This window comes from Ambystoma mexicanum, chromosome 2p (assembly GCF_040938575.1).
Source record: "Ambystoma mexicanum isolate Mex_15411 chromosome 2p, UKY_AmexF1_1, whole genome shotgun sequence".
NCBI lineage: Eukaryota > Metazoa > Chordata > Amphibia > Caudata > Ambystomatidae > Ambystoma > Ambystoma mexicanum.
Genome location: NC_090923.1, coordinates 948,657,534 through 948,671,544, shown reverse-complemented (window position 1 = coordinate 948,671,544; position 14,011 = coordinate 948,657,534). Strand labels below are relative to the sequence as shown.

The 14,011-nt window shown below is 42.6% G+C and overlaps 1 protein-coding gene across 11 annotated transcripts in view; it reads left to right on the top strand.

Moving 5' to 3' along the window:
- FRMD8 (FERM domain containing 8) overlaps window positions 1–14,011 on the top strand; it is a 1,471,206-nt gene that overhangs the window by 864,456 nt on the left and 592,739 nt on the right. The window lies entirely within an intron of this gene.

The window sequence follows — 14,011 nt, the reverse complement described above, 5'->3', positions numbered from 1 at the left end:
TGATGACATCATCAGATTCATCACCCTGAACTTTATTCAACTTTTTGACTCTTAATCATAACCACTGGCATCATCAAACCTTTAATAAACCTGAGAACACACACGACTAGCCTTTTGTGTGTCTAGGTGCTCCTTCTCAAAAGCAAAGGCTGCAGGGAAAGTCATTAACAGGAACATCGCCTAAGTCAGCGAGAATGAGTGTGTGCTCCTCGCTCTCAACCTGTGCACAGGTTTCTTTATAAATTGACCAGCTTTGAATAAAGATTTGATCAGAAGTATTAATACATTGATTTTGTCAGCCGATACGTGTTTCGACCAGTGATGGTCCTGCTCAGGGCTGATCCACAATCCCAAATTAAAATGATGTTAAAATGACATATAATGAAACCAACAGTTTTCCACACAAGAAACAATGGGGACCAAGATAAAACAAAGGTCCATATGTCATTCATCACACAAAGGACGTGAGAATCGTCCTCATCAACAATTAAACCAATACTAAGTATGTCCCCAAGAAAAATATTAAACAAGGAAACATATTTATTTTTAATTTAACTATTGCTATTAGAAAATGGGAAGAGAAAATAAGGATAAATGTTGAACAAAAAGAAGCACAAGAAGTAGAATTAGTAACAACTTAATTATTCATTTTTAAAATACTATTATTCCTCAACAATACACCACACCAGATGTGCCACTGGTCCAATTCAAAACATGCATTACTGATTAGGGAATCCACAGGTGCAAGTTAATGTCCTTGTACCCAGTATCGCTGTGTGGCTCATAACCTCATTGTCCAAACGTGACGATCCAAATTAAATAACTTTCCTTAACCCCTTAAGTGTCAAGGATGAGATTGCTAGTCTTAAGTGCCCGGGGAATACCATTAGGAACATTTTTCCTGGCAGTTAGTGAATCAACATGCTGTAATACAGCTGTGACTGTGCCAAAAGCCATGTGTTCGATTCCAAGTGAAGTGGCCAGCAAATCACTCAAGAGCACTGTATTGCATACCTTACAATATAAAGAGTCGTTCTCAAGAGTAAAGAGTGTTTGAGGATGCACCTGTGAAAATAAATAAAATAACATATTTCAAAGGTTTTAGCCGGTTTGCTAGGATTTAGCACGTTTCCAAAAAGCAAAATCCTGCATGTATTTGCACTTTAGACATATCCATATCAATATGTACAAAAATAGCACAACTCACTGATTGGTATGTGAAGAGAATGCACAGTCTAAAGCGTAATTGCCAACCGATTCCTGAAACCAACAAGCTTAATGCTAACTGTCTTTACTTAATCTAGAAAACTAAACGTTTGTCCCATATATTGGTATGAAAGCACGGACAGTATCCCTTACCTATAAAGCTGCGGGCTTTGGGGTCTGCAACACCAATGTGTTTCCAGCAGCATTCCACGCTACGTGAAACGTCATCTTCATTAAATGAAAGCATATCCGGGATGCAACCCTCCCCCTTGCGTGCCGCACACCCCAAGCTGCCAATCAGTATCTTCCAAACATTTTCACCGCGTGATTGTGAAGGCAACATTCATCAAATGCTAAACCTCTTTCTCATTGGATTTCGCGCTCGACTGGTGCCCTCCAGAGCCAGACTGATTTACAGATACTACGCAATATGTCTCCCAACTGCAAATAAAGAGTATCAATATACAGAGATCACAATCCATGTGGCCTGCCAGTGTATTACAGTTTATATATACTTAACTATTATCAAGCCGCAATGATGCTGACCATTATAAAAGTGCACATTAGATTTCTTCATTGCAGAGATGCAATGCCTGCTCGAATACAACTTATCCGTACCTCCAAAATAGTACTGATCATTGTATAAATGCACATTAGAAATCTTTGTTAGCTCCTGCACTGAAAGATCTTGTAAGGTAGAACCATACCTACACAACCAAATAGTTATTCACACCACTTTGTCAGCCAGGTGCTTCCATACTAGTATTGAGTCACACTACAATGTACATTCCTATTGTATGTCGCCAGTACCATCACCAAACTGGATAGAAAAGGTTAACCACCTGAAACTAAAATGTTACTGAAATAATATTCTTACATTTAGACATATATATATTGGAACAATCCTAGCATCCAATTTGTGCATTCTGTAACTCGCGTAGGTACAATTGACCTATTAGCAAAGTTTCCTTATTCAGCGTTTCTGTTCTTCTGGAGAAGCCTACAGAGAAAGTAAAGATGGTCCAGACTTGTTCAGAAGGATAGATCGTAGTTTGGAGTTAATGGTTTAAAGGTAAACTTTCATTCATAAAACCCCCAGGGTACCATCATCCAAACCACTATCATCAAACATTTATTCACTCATTCATGGCATCATGTCAAAAGATACTATGTTGTAGATACTAGATAAATAGTCCTTTGGTTACTTTCCAGTGTATGTTTACTAAATGTAAGTACCGAACTAGACAGTTTCTTCACATAGGGCTCTTGGTTGAAAATGTTACAGAAATGAGCTAATTTCATGATTTGTGTTCAAACCACCTGACACAGTTCCAAATTTACAAATTGGATCATCACTGGTTGCAACAGGTGTCAGCTGACACATCAAGAATTAATATTTTCAATGTATAAATACTTCTGATCAAGTCTTTATTCGAAAGGTGGTCAATTTGATAAAGAAACCTGTGAGCACATTGTGAGAGAAGCACACACTCATCCCTTAAAACACCTACCTGTGAAGTGTAACTTTGGAACTGGTGACTTTTGGGCACAAGGCCCCAAACCATTGTAGGGTAGAACTTTATAATATAAGAGCTAGGGAAGCTGTTCTATGGTTATCCTAAAGTGCTTCTTCTACTTGTAATACATCAGAGTGCTTACATGTGTTGCACTAGTTATTTAATCAATTGTTTTTCTATCTCTCCTAATGGTGAATGTATATATCTGTTTCATAATGCTGGTGTGATCATTTTTTACTTGAGGTTTTACTTGCTTAGGGTATATATTTGTATGCTTGCCTGTCCAACTATAATTATTGGTAGTGATCGGTGTGGACTCATTCTAGCCCTAGACCACACGCACAGCCCTCCTGATACTACACCTTGCCGCTCTATCTACTTTGATTGGGTTTGGCTAATCTGTGTCTCCCTGCTCATAATAGGGTGGCCTCCCCAAATCTACACTCCCAAGGTTGATTTTGGATATCCATCTGAACAGTGTGAGAAAGTGGTACTTGGTTGTGAGTGCTTGTACAGTGAGAGAGTGAAACTACGGGTGACTGTAGGGGTCTGAATGAAATTGGGTGGGAAAGGTGACTGTGAGTGAAAGGTGGGTGACTGTGGGAGAAGGTGTGGGTGGAGTGGAGAGTAGTGGGAGGAAGGAGTAGTGGAGAGTAGCGGGAGGACAGAGTAGTGGGATCTTAAAATAGAGGGAGGAGGGAGTGTGGAAGCAAGGAGTAGAGAAAAGGGATCATTGGAGGAACAGATGAGGGAAAGTGGGATAAAGAGAATAGGACAACCTGAAATTGGAGAGAAAAAATCAGTGAGAGGAATACAAGGGCGTGAGATGGATGCCAGAGTGGGACCTGGACAGCCAGAAGGCACCAATAGGATCCACATAGAAGACTCCAGAAGGCATTCCCCTTTAGGGCCATCATAACTAGCCATTCAGACAATAGACAGTAAGGGATTACCGGTCTCTAATGAGCATGATCGGTAGTAGGGGAGCATACTCAATCAAACATACCTCTAATATTCTTTCTGATGCTTGTATGTGCTTAGATTCACATGATTTGCATAGGCTGACATCTTGTGGTTGGTGCAGAGTTTTACAAGATGTATTTTCAATTTCAAAAAGGGTTGTCGACTGGGCGTGTTTGTAATACTATCCTTACTGTGACATATACTGTGCAAAGGGGGCAGACGGGCTAAAAAAACGATGTCATGGAAGGTTGCCCAGAGCAATGTCAATGGTTCAGATGAATTGAAAACCTTCAACCCATCAGTTTTTCATTAGTGTTGCCATGAAGTCTCCATTTTTGAGCAATGAGATGACGTCCTGCAATTTTGTCTTTCTGAACTTTTGGCATGTAGTCTTGCTAGTCTGACGAGTACTGGGCATTGTTTGGTTGTCTCTGGCACAAAGAAGTACACACAATAAATACCCTTTGATGGTGGAATGAGTTCTATAGCTCCTTTCTCCAGTAGTGTTTACTTCTGCTTGAAGAATCTGTTGATGGTTCAATTGTATCTTTCTGTGTCTTTGTGGGTGATTGCATGTTTTTTCTGGGAATTCTACTCAATACCCATGTTTTACTGTTGATAACACCCACTTGTCCGATGTGATCCCCTCCCATATGTCAGCGAATGATGTAATGTGACCCCCTACTGGGGTGGAATGGGAGGGGACCTGAAACTAGGAGTAATTGTTTGGCAGGTGTGGCCTCTTCCTCTGCCATGTCCCCTTCTAAATTGTCTGGAAATGAAGATTGAGACGCGATTGTCTGTGGTTGGTATTCCACGAGCTGGTGCCTGCACTCTTTGTATAGCCTCACTTGCCTGAGCATCTAGGGTAGCTTTGATTACGAAAACTACAGCAGCTAGAAAAGGAACCCCTCCGTTGAAAAGGCATGCTTGAAATTTGTCTCATGCCCCTTTTATTGCAGTTTCGAGAGCATAGTCTACTGCTTTGCCAAATAAAATATTGCCTTTCAAAAGCATGTTTAGCAGTGTGGCCTGAGTTTCTATTCTAAACCCAGAATGTCTTTGCCACCAATGTCTTTAAATGAGGTTGCCCTCTGCAACCATTCTATCAGTGGTATCTGCAGCATCAAGGTGTTCTTGATGATGGTGTTAGCCGTTTGCTTGCCCTCTGTTGGTATCTTTCAGATTTAAAGCGCTCCTGGATACCACTAACAAGGTCCTCCACATGATCCCATTTTGCTCTATTAAAGCTTGCCATGTGAGTTGTATTATACGCATTTGAAAAGCAGCTGATGTTGCTACCTCTTTTTCCCTAGGGTGTAAATCTTTTTTCTATTTGAGCTGCCTTGGATGTGGCTAAGGAAATCGCAACTCTTTTACGGAAAGTAAGGACTGAGAGAATCCGGTTTAAGATGCACTTTAATAAAAAGAGGGTCTCTAGGTGATTTCTTGAGTCTTCTTGATGCGTTGATTAACAGCTCTGGTTAGAGCTGGTGTCGAGAGGGATGGTATTAATCTGCTCTTAACATACTGTGATAATGGGACATATTGACTTATTTGCTTTTTCTCGTGTTGAATGTCAACAAAATCAGTGTCGTCCTCCAATCCATGGGTGTCGAATTTGAAAAAATCGCCACCTTTTTAAGAAGATGGGTATACGAAATCGATGGGTTGAAGATATGGCAATCATCCATGATATCTGGGGATGTAAAGTATAATTATAATTGTCCTTTTATCACGGGCTTAATACCAGCAAGTGGTTTCCAAGCACAGGATCGGGATTCGAACCTTGCTTCCAAGACCAGCGTGATGCCCCTGAGCTATCCTTCCTCAACAGCATAGTTATTTTGCTCCATGCTCTGTCAATTGATCCCCCTCTTCATCATCTGCATCCATCTGAATTATGGGCTCCTCAATAAGTGTGTGCGTGATACATTCTAGCTGTTTTAGGTGGAACCTCCGCCTCCTCTACAACATGTTTACGTTTTATAGCATGTTTGTCTAAAAAATCCATGAGAAGCCATTTTATGTAGTGTTTTTCAAATCTATTGTTCAACCAAGCACAACTAGGAGTGGCTTGCAGTGGAAAAACCACCTCTTCCTCCCGACTGTCCTGTGTTTCTTTTTTAGTGTATCCACTAAAGGGGAGGTGTTACCTGTGTACCCTGATTTGGCTGTTTCCATCAACGTTGAAAATCTGCTTTGATGCCCTTCATTCACTTTTATGCGAATATTCAGCTATTTTCTGTGTGGAACTAGGCAGACTCAGAGTCTGTGATGTTTTGTGAACATGTGTCGAGAGAACACTGCTTGGCGCAGATGTTACGTGTTCCACTGAAGCCTTTATTCCTTTTGACGAATGCGTTGAAATGGCGGAAATGGGCAATGTGTATTTTTGTGAAGCAGGCTGCTTCGGTCTGCTTGGCATCGGCGCACAGTGAGCCGAGCCAACCCCCATGCTGGTGTATAATTTGTTTTGCGTTTTCGCCAGAGGAAGACTCCATAACAGAGTGTGATGCCTGCTGTTCGGAATCGGAGACTGGCATCTGGGACATTTGTTTCCCTATCTGACGTCTCATCAGTGTCACTAATGAAACTGTGACTGTCCTCCTCGGCTTCGGATTCCACCGCGGCAACAAGGAATTCCGTCGATGCCTCGGCTTGCACCGCATATGCCCCCCTGCGTTTTGATCGTCAATCCTTAAGCGCCTTCGGTTTGAAGGGCTTAATTGCTCGATATTTGGACACCTGGTGGTCTCTTGGAAGACAATGGTTACACATGTTGTGTGTATCCTTCCAGGGAAACTTCCGGTTACATGTGGGGTAAAAGTTGAAAGGCGTTTTCTCCATAGTTAACTGTGGCGGGAGGATTACCTGGGAGGATTAAATGCTTAGGGGAATGAGTACTCCGTGGAATGATGCACAGTATTTGTCTTCGTCTAGGGAGGGTGCCAGTGTAATACGAAAGTGTGTAATGGCTTGTTGTACAAACCATCTTGCTGTGTCACAAAATACACATGTAAATAGGGGTAAAACATTCATGAACTCCTAGGCTTTAGAAGAAAAGAAAACCCTGTCAAAGCCCCAGAGACGTGTAAAACTAAAAACCTGTTGCACCCAAAGAAAGTACGGTGAAAGCGAATTTATGGATAATAATGACCTAAAAGAGTTTCCTTTCCCTCTTCAATCAGGTCTAGTGACTAACCTTTCATGATGTTCCTTTAAAAAGTGGTATACAGAACAAATCAAGGTGTAGAAGTGAAATTCAAATAAGAAAACCTAGCTTTGTTATTAGGGACTTCAAGTCCCTGAATCCTCCAAGTACTTGGACGAGGAAGATGGCTGAAGAGGTGCCGTGTTGTAGGAGTGGTCACATCATTAATGTAAATGACCCACACCTGAGGGAGACTGAGAAGCTTAAAAGAAGCTTAAATGGCCCTCCCAGGTCCTGCAGTGCAGAGGTCGTGCAGCAAGAAGCGTTCAGGATCGAAGCTTGCCCTCTGGCGACCTACTCTACAGAGGCTGTGCAGTGCGAAGCAAAGGCTTGGGAAGCTTTCCCATCCTGCAGGCCATCTCTGGTGGCTGGCATGCACCTGAGGGCCTCGATGTCTGGGTGCTGGCGTGCACCAGAGAAACTCAGGAGTGACCAGGTCTCCATTAGCAGGTTGCACGGGCGGCAGCGAACTGAAAGAGGTTTGCCGAATCTTGAAAAGCCACAAGAAGAGGAAACTTGCAAGCGGCGAGAGGAAGACAAGAGCACGTCTTACCCAGTGAGTTTAACAGCCTGTGTGTGACCCCGGAGCACTCCTTCCCCGCTCGCATATGCAAGGAAAGTTTTTGGCGAGTGAGAGATACTCTCATGTGACTGGGAAAGTACTTTTGAAACTCACGCTAACAAAGCAAAAGCAGTACTTGTGAGCGAGATTGCTTTAACATGTAAATTTGAATGCTGAAGTCATAAAAAGCAGCGAAACCACAATATACAAAAGTGAACACTGTAATGTTATAAATGCAAGTCTATTGACACACCAACAATATTAAAGGGCAACATGGTTAAAAACACCTACACATATTGCCCAAGCTAAGAGTTAAAACGAGCCAGTTACAAAAGAGCAGATCTTGAGAACCGTGGCAAGGGTCCATTGAAAGATTTAAAACATTGTGGCAATTGTTGCTCTTGTGTTACAGGACTGGTGGTGAAAATTGACATGATCTCCCGTTATCCAAGTTAAAGTAAGAGTATTAAAAGACCCTTTGCATATCAGTCATTGGTTACTTTTGTAGTGGGGAAACGAGTCACAAAGGCGGTCCTTCTGGGAGAGAGATCCAGAGGGAGAAGAGCATTGTGAGAAGAGTGTCAAAGAGCACTAATATAAATCTTGTTTTCCCTGTAGAGTTGTTGGAGGTTTTGAAGCTGTAAATTGTATAACAATTTGAAGGTGTTATGAAATTTTCATCAAATGATATTTAACCGCAAAAGCCTTGTGGTTGTGAATTGCTGTTCGGGCATGGAATTCTACATGAACTGTAAACTGCTGGTGGAGTGGACCTGTCATGGGAATAAACCACTTGGAAGTTGAAGACTTGTTTAGAAAGGGGTATTGGTGAATGCACTATGTTAAAGGTGAAACTAAAGACATTTGTTGCATTAATAATCCTGACCAAGACAATTATTGATGAACTGAAGAATTGTTCAAATTGTTCAAGGAAGGGAAAGAACCTTCTATTTGTTCTGAGTTCTAACTTTCTGTTGACAAGTTGAAGTTCTACCAAGTGGAGTTGTAACTTTTTGTTCACAAAGTGGAACTACATCAAACTGAGTTGGAACTTCATATTCAAGAGCTGAAGGGAAAACAAACTGTAATTGTACATTATTGCAAATCGGGATTTCCTTGTTTTCTCCAGCATGGGGCCAGGCATAGATTTACATGCTCATGAATTTTCCCCGTCGTCCGGTCGGGAATCCTCAGTAGGAAAAGAAAAGCACTTTTGCTTTAAAAGCTTGAATACTGCCTTTCGCCTGATATCCAATCACTGAAGACCAGGGTCATACTGCACCCATCCAATGACTGTCGTCTGAGACCCGCCCCCGGCTGCCAGACTCTGCCAGGTCTGCTACAGACCTATAGGCGTGGATTCGCCAAGGCATACAAGCCTGTTGAGGCACACCAGCGTTCCTCCGGCGGCCCAGGGGCTCCTACACAAGTTCCAAAAGATATGTCCTAGGACCTCTTCGTACTGCTCAGTTCTCTGGTCTCAGACTATTCATTTTGATGCGGACATCCCTACACATTGTATTCAGTTAGTTGTGAGGGCAGGTATAGGTTTTGGACACAGGCAGACTTTTTTGATTTGTTCTTTCTGACACAGACTAGCCTTGGTTTTCTTTCTTGGCATTCGGCAATTTAGGACTTACTCCATCCTGACTTTCAAGATGATAGTCTTTTGATAACCAATCTTGAACCTGTTTTCTGTGTATTACTTCATGATGCCCTCACATTAGTTTTGTCTATAATTAAAGACACGCCATGCTCTTGGGTGTACCTATCAAGTTCACCCATGCTCCTTTGTAGGCCGATGTACGTATGGCCAACTAATAAGATCTTGTTGGTGTATGACAGCCAGCTGATATGCATATTTCCAATTTTTGGTGGACAGTTTCTTCTGTTAATCTACTAGGAAGATCCGATAGGTATAGGTTAAAACAGCATGGGTGACAGCACACAACCCTGCTTTAAACATTTATTTGTGGGTATATTCTGTGTGCAGGCACACCTGCTGCTAGGTCTCACACTTATAATTGTATCTCTATACATTTAAACCAAGGGGCCAATAAATCCTTTGAGACCCCCCAACTTAGACCACAGGAGGTTCCCATTTACAGAATCAAATGTGGCTTTAAAGTCAATGTACATCACAAATAGAGTATTTTTAAGTGCTGCTTTAAGTAGCATACTTGGTGTCAATATATTATGGATTGTTGCCGAACCGGCATGAAAACCTGTCTGAAAACGGCTGAGAAATTTAACGTCTTTTACCCAATGTTTCAGTTGCCCAAGTGTGATTTTAGCAAATGCTGTACTTTGTACATCCATCAGTGACAGCAACCTGTAATTACCAGTATCAAATCTTGCCCTTTTATTGTATAATAGGTATTAAAATAGCCTGCTTTCAAGACTCTGGTAGTATTTCTTCTCTACATACCTTTTTGAACAATACTGTCATAATGTCTGCCCAGATCTCCACATCGTTTTTTTAAGCCACATTAGCCAAGCCATTGGATCCTGGAGCCCTTGATTTTTTTTATTTTTATTTTCAGCCATCGATATCCATCACAATTTCCAAGCTGAAGCTACCCATGTGAGCATATAATTGATCATCAGTATTCCCTACTTCATTACCATATTCGTTTGTAGTATAATAACTCCATTCATATTCGCTGATGGGGTTAGTTATTGCTTGAGTCTTAGGTTTACTATGTGTTTTAAACCCCTGGCACTACAATCCTGTTAGCGCTACTCAGGGTTGCCATCATAGATTGCCACTGGGCATTTTTAGTGGGAAATCTCAGTCTTTTAATCCAGTTTACATATTTATTTTTTAGCAACCCTTAAGGCATTCATCTTCTCTGCCACATCTATATTACTATTTCTGATCTTCCATATGACTTTCCTCTTTTGATGTATTTCATTTCGTATTACTTTATCACATTTTTTAGTCTTTACCTTAAGACAACCTTTGCGTAATATATTCCCCCTTGCACGGCAAAACAAGAAATGTATAGCTTTTTCCAGTTGACTATCATTAGCCGACATGCTGTTAAGTTCATTCAAATAACTGGCCACCTATTGTCCCACCCATACACTCAATTTATTAAGATTACCTATTGTCCAGTTTATACGGTTACATCCATTGTTAAATTCAACATCCCAATTTTCTGTATTTGGCTTAGTGTTTTGGGCGATGTTCATACTTGAAGAATAGCGTGTTCGCATTGGGGGCATACCTAAAGTTCTTCAACCATTGAGACCATCTCCACACTACAAAAGAAATAGTGAAGTGAAACTGTTTTCCCCATAGCACCACGTGTATTCACCTGGTGTATCTTCGTTAGTTCTCCCATTTAACATAACTAAATCGCAAGTCTTTGCGAAACTTACCCCTTTCATGCCTTGGCTGTTAATCTTTTCTGCAGCATTATACTCGGAGCTTTTACATGTTGCATTACATCTACTAAGCCTTTGTCTTAACAATACGAGTTGAGATCAGCACCCAATACTATTAAACCTCCACAATGCCACTCTGTCAGGACCTCTGATATGGTCTCATGAATCCCATTTGTATAGGAACCACCCGGACGATTGTAAGCATTTAACAATAATAGCTTAGCCGCAGTGCAACTGTTATTTAATGTGATTTCTACCACCAATACATTTTTCTCATTATGCAGTTTATTAATTTGTATTGCTTGAAATGTGTTGGGTACTTTGTGATGAATCCATTGGAGTCATCACTGATTCCCTGGCGGTGACCTACTTCCATGTGGCCAAGGAATGGCAGCCGCTACCTGATCCTGACCCAGGGTGGTGACTTTGAGGGAGGATCAAATGTGGGGAGACATCTACCAGGGAGATGTCATGACCTCATTGGACGAGATGTGGTATCCCCCCGCCTTCCATTTCCCAGTAGGAAGACCCTATAATACCTAAGAACCTAATGGCCTATTGTCAGCCCCTCTTGTAGAGGAAGTAAGAAACCTTCTCCCAATATTCTGTAGGTCAAAACTCCATCTATGGCGTAGACGCACAAAGCTCCAACAAAAATCATTTTGCTTCTAAGATACCTTTTTGTGGAAATGCTCTTACATGTAAAACTACTGCGGAGAGCTTTCTAAACAATATCTTTCTGACATCTATGGACTCCAACTCCCATAATCACTGAAGTACTGAGACGAGGAAGGTGGAGTTGGAACAAGGTAACAGGAGCCTAAAGCTCAATGTGCAGACTAGTTCTACAGAGTTAGTGCACTCAACATTTAAAGATGGCAACCACACTGAGTGTGGCGGTGCAGGAGAAGACGTTGGTTCCTATGATGAGGCTTTCGAGTGCAGTAGACCTCTACTGGTGTGGCGGAGCAGAAGAGTCTGCTGGAGCAGAGGAGAAACTCCGTGCGAGAGCAGGTGGTGCCAGGAGCCGCGAGAGAGTTCCTTGGCTCTCGGAAGAAGCAGCAGCGTTCTCCATACCGGGACCTTAAGTGAAGCAGGCGTGTGACCGCTGAGCCGCAAGGAAAGCAGGAAGGACATGTTCACCATCCAAAGTGGGAAGTGAGCGGAAGCGCGAGCAGGACTGGAGACACTGGAGAGAACCAGTGAGCCAACCCAAAGCAAGTGGGAACCCAGGGCATTCCGGCGACCGCGCCAACGACAGTTTGAATGTAATGAGATTGCTAATACAGAAAATACAAGAAGCTTGTTTGAATGCAGTAAAGGCAAAGTACAGATTCAAACCCCAATGAGTTATGGGTGCATGAGATGCAAGTGTGGGGCAAAGCTTGAACAAATATTACCACAGAAATATATACTGAGCCAAAAGCAGTATATGCAGTTTTGGTGATTCAGAGGAACTGTTAAAAGCATAAGAAATCCTGCCAAGGGAAAGATACCAGGCAATTGAAACACATAAGAAGTCCTGGGAAGAGGAGTAATGTATACCAGGCAAGTGAAACCACACAAGTTGTGGCAGGAGAGTACATCCCAGGCAGTTGGAATTGCACAGAGTCCTGGTAGGGGAGGATACCAGGACAGAAATACTAAAAGGACAGCGTTTGCTAGACAAGAGAGACACTTGTGTTAAAGGAGGACTGAATACAGGAGAGGCACAAAAGGAGCTGTTAGTAAAAGAGACATTGCCATCCATTTCAGAATTCAGAGGAAGGGAACCACCCTATGGATCCAAGCTATTTCACCTTGGAGAACAATCTTCAGTGGGAATGCTTTTTTGCCAATATTAGGTTGAAGACATTTCCTTGCACACTTTATTTTGTTTATAGTGTGAGGGTCAGGGTAGGACTTTTTGGACACGAGGATGAATTTTCAGTTATTGACAACCTGACGGACAGATCCTTCGTTTTTGGTTTTTAGGTATGAAAACTCCTTTTTAGTATAGGGTCAGATAGGCATTTTCCCAACCCATTTTCATTTAAACAGGGCTTTTTTTTTTTAAACATATTTTTATTGTTTTTTACACAAAAAATAAACGTCAACACAAATATTCGCCCCGGCTTCACCCTCCCTCCCTTGATTTGATTTTGTCCCCAAGTTCCTCCCCCAGCACCTGGTCCGTTAGAATATCGGACGGCAGTCTCCATCTCCAGAGGCCTCTCCCCCTTCCGGGGGTCTGTATATCGAGCCATAGCGGGGCATGATCTGATAGAGCTATCGATCCCTTTTCGATACCTTGGATCCTCCCAACCAATCCCACCGACACCCACAAATAGTCAATCCTCGACATCGTGTTATGCACATGCGAGTAGTACGTGAATCCGCTATCTTGTCCCTTCATTTCCCTCCAGGCATCTCGTAATGCCATCTGTTCCATCCTTTGTCCAAGTTGTTTGGATGGGGACCCATGAGCCTGCGCCCCCTCCACCCCCCGCACTCCTATGCAGACTAGGTTGCCAGGCCAAGTTCAGATCTCCTCCCAATATTATCTCGCCCTTTGCAAATTCCTCTAGCTTCCCAAGGGTGTCTCTGAGAAATCCGTCCTGCCCCGAGTTCGGCGAATAAATTGCCGCTAGGGTGAGCCTGTAGCCTTCTATTGATATATTAGAAAATGCGAACCTCCCTTCCCTGTCTACTAGAGTATCTGAGATTTGCCACCAGACCCCCTTTTGCTGCAATCATCACTCCTGCTCTTTTTTTCCCCTGCTTTCGCCTGCGCCCATATCTTGTACCCTCTGAGGTGTTCTTTCTTTTTGTCCTGGGCCTTAATATGTGTCTCCTGGAGGAGCAGAATGTCCGCGTTTTCCCTTCTTACCAGAGCCTCCATTTTTTTCCTTTTCACCGGCGAATTCAGCCCCCTTACATTTTGTGAATAGATTCTGAGCTTCCCCATCCCGTCTAGTCTGCTGCTTCAGCCTTCGTTCCTGCATGTTGTGATCCCTTCCCTCTTCCGGAGTTTCCCCCACCCTGTTTCCCCCCCACCAACTGCCCAACTCCCACCCCCCCCCCAAACTTTTAACAACAATTCAACTTCTATCCCGAGGAGAGCCCTGGCACCTATGGTTGCTAGGGCGTTGCGCCTATCGCTCCCTGCCCTCTCACAAC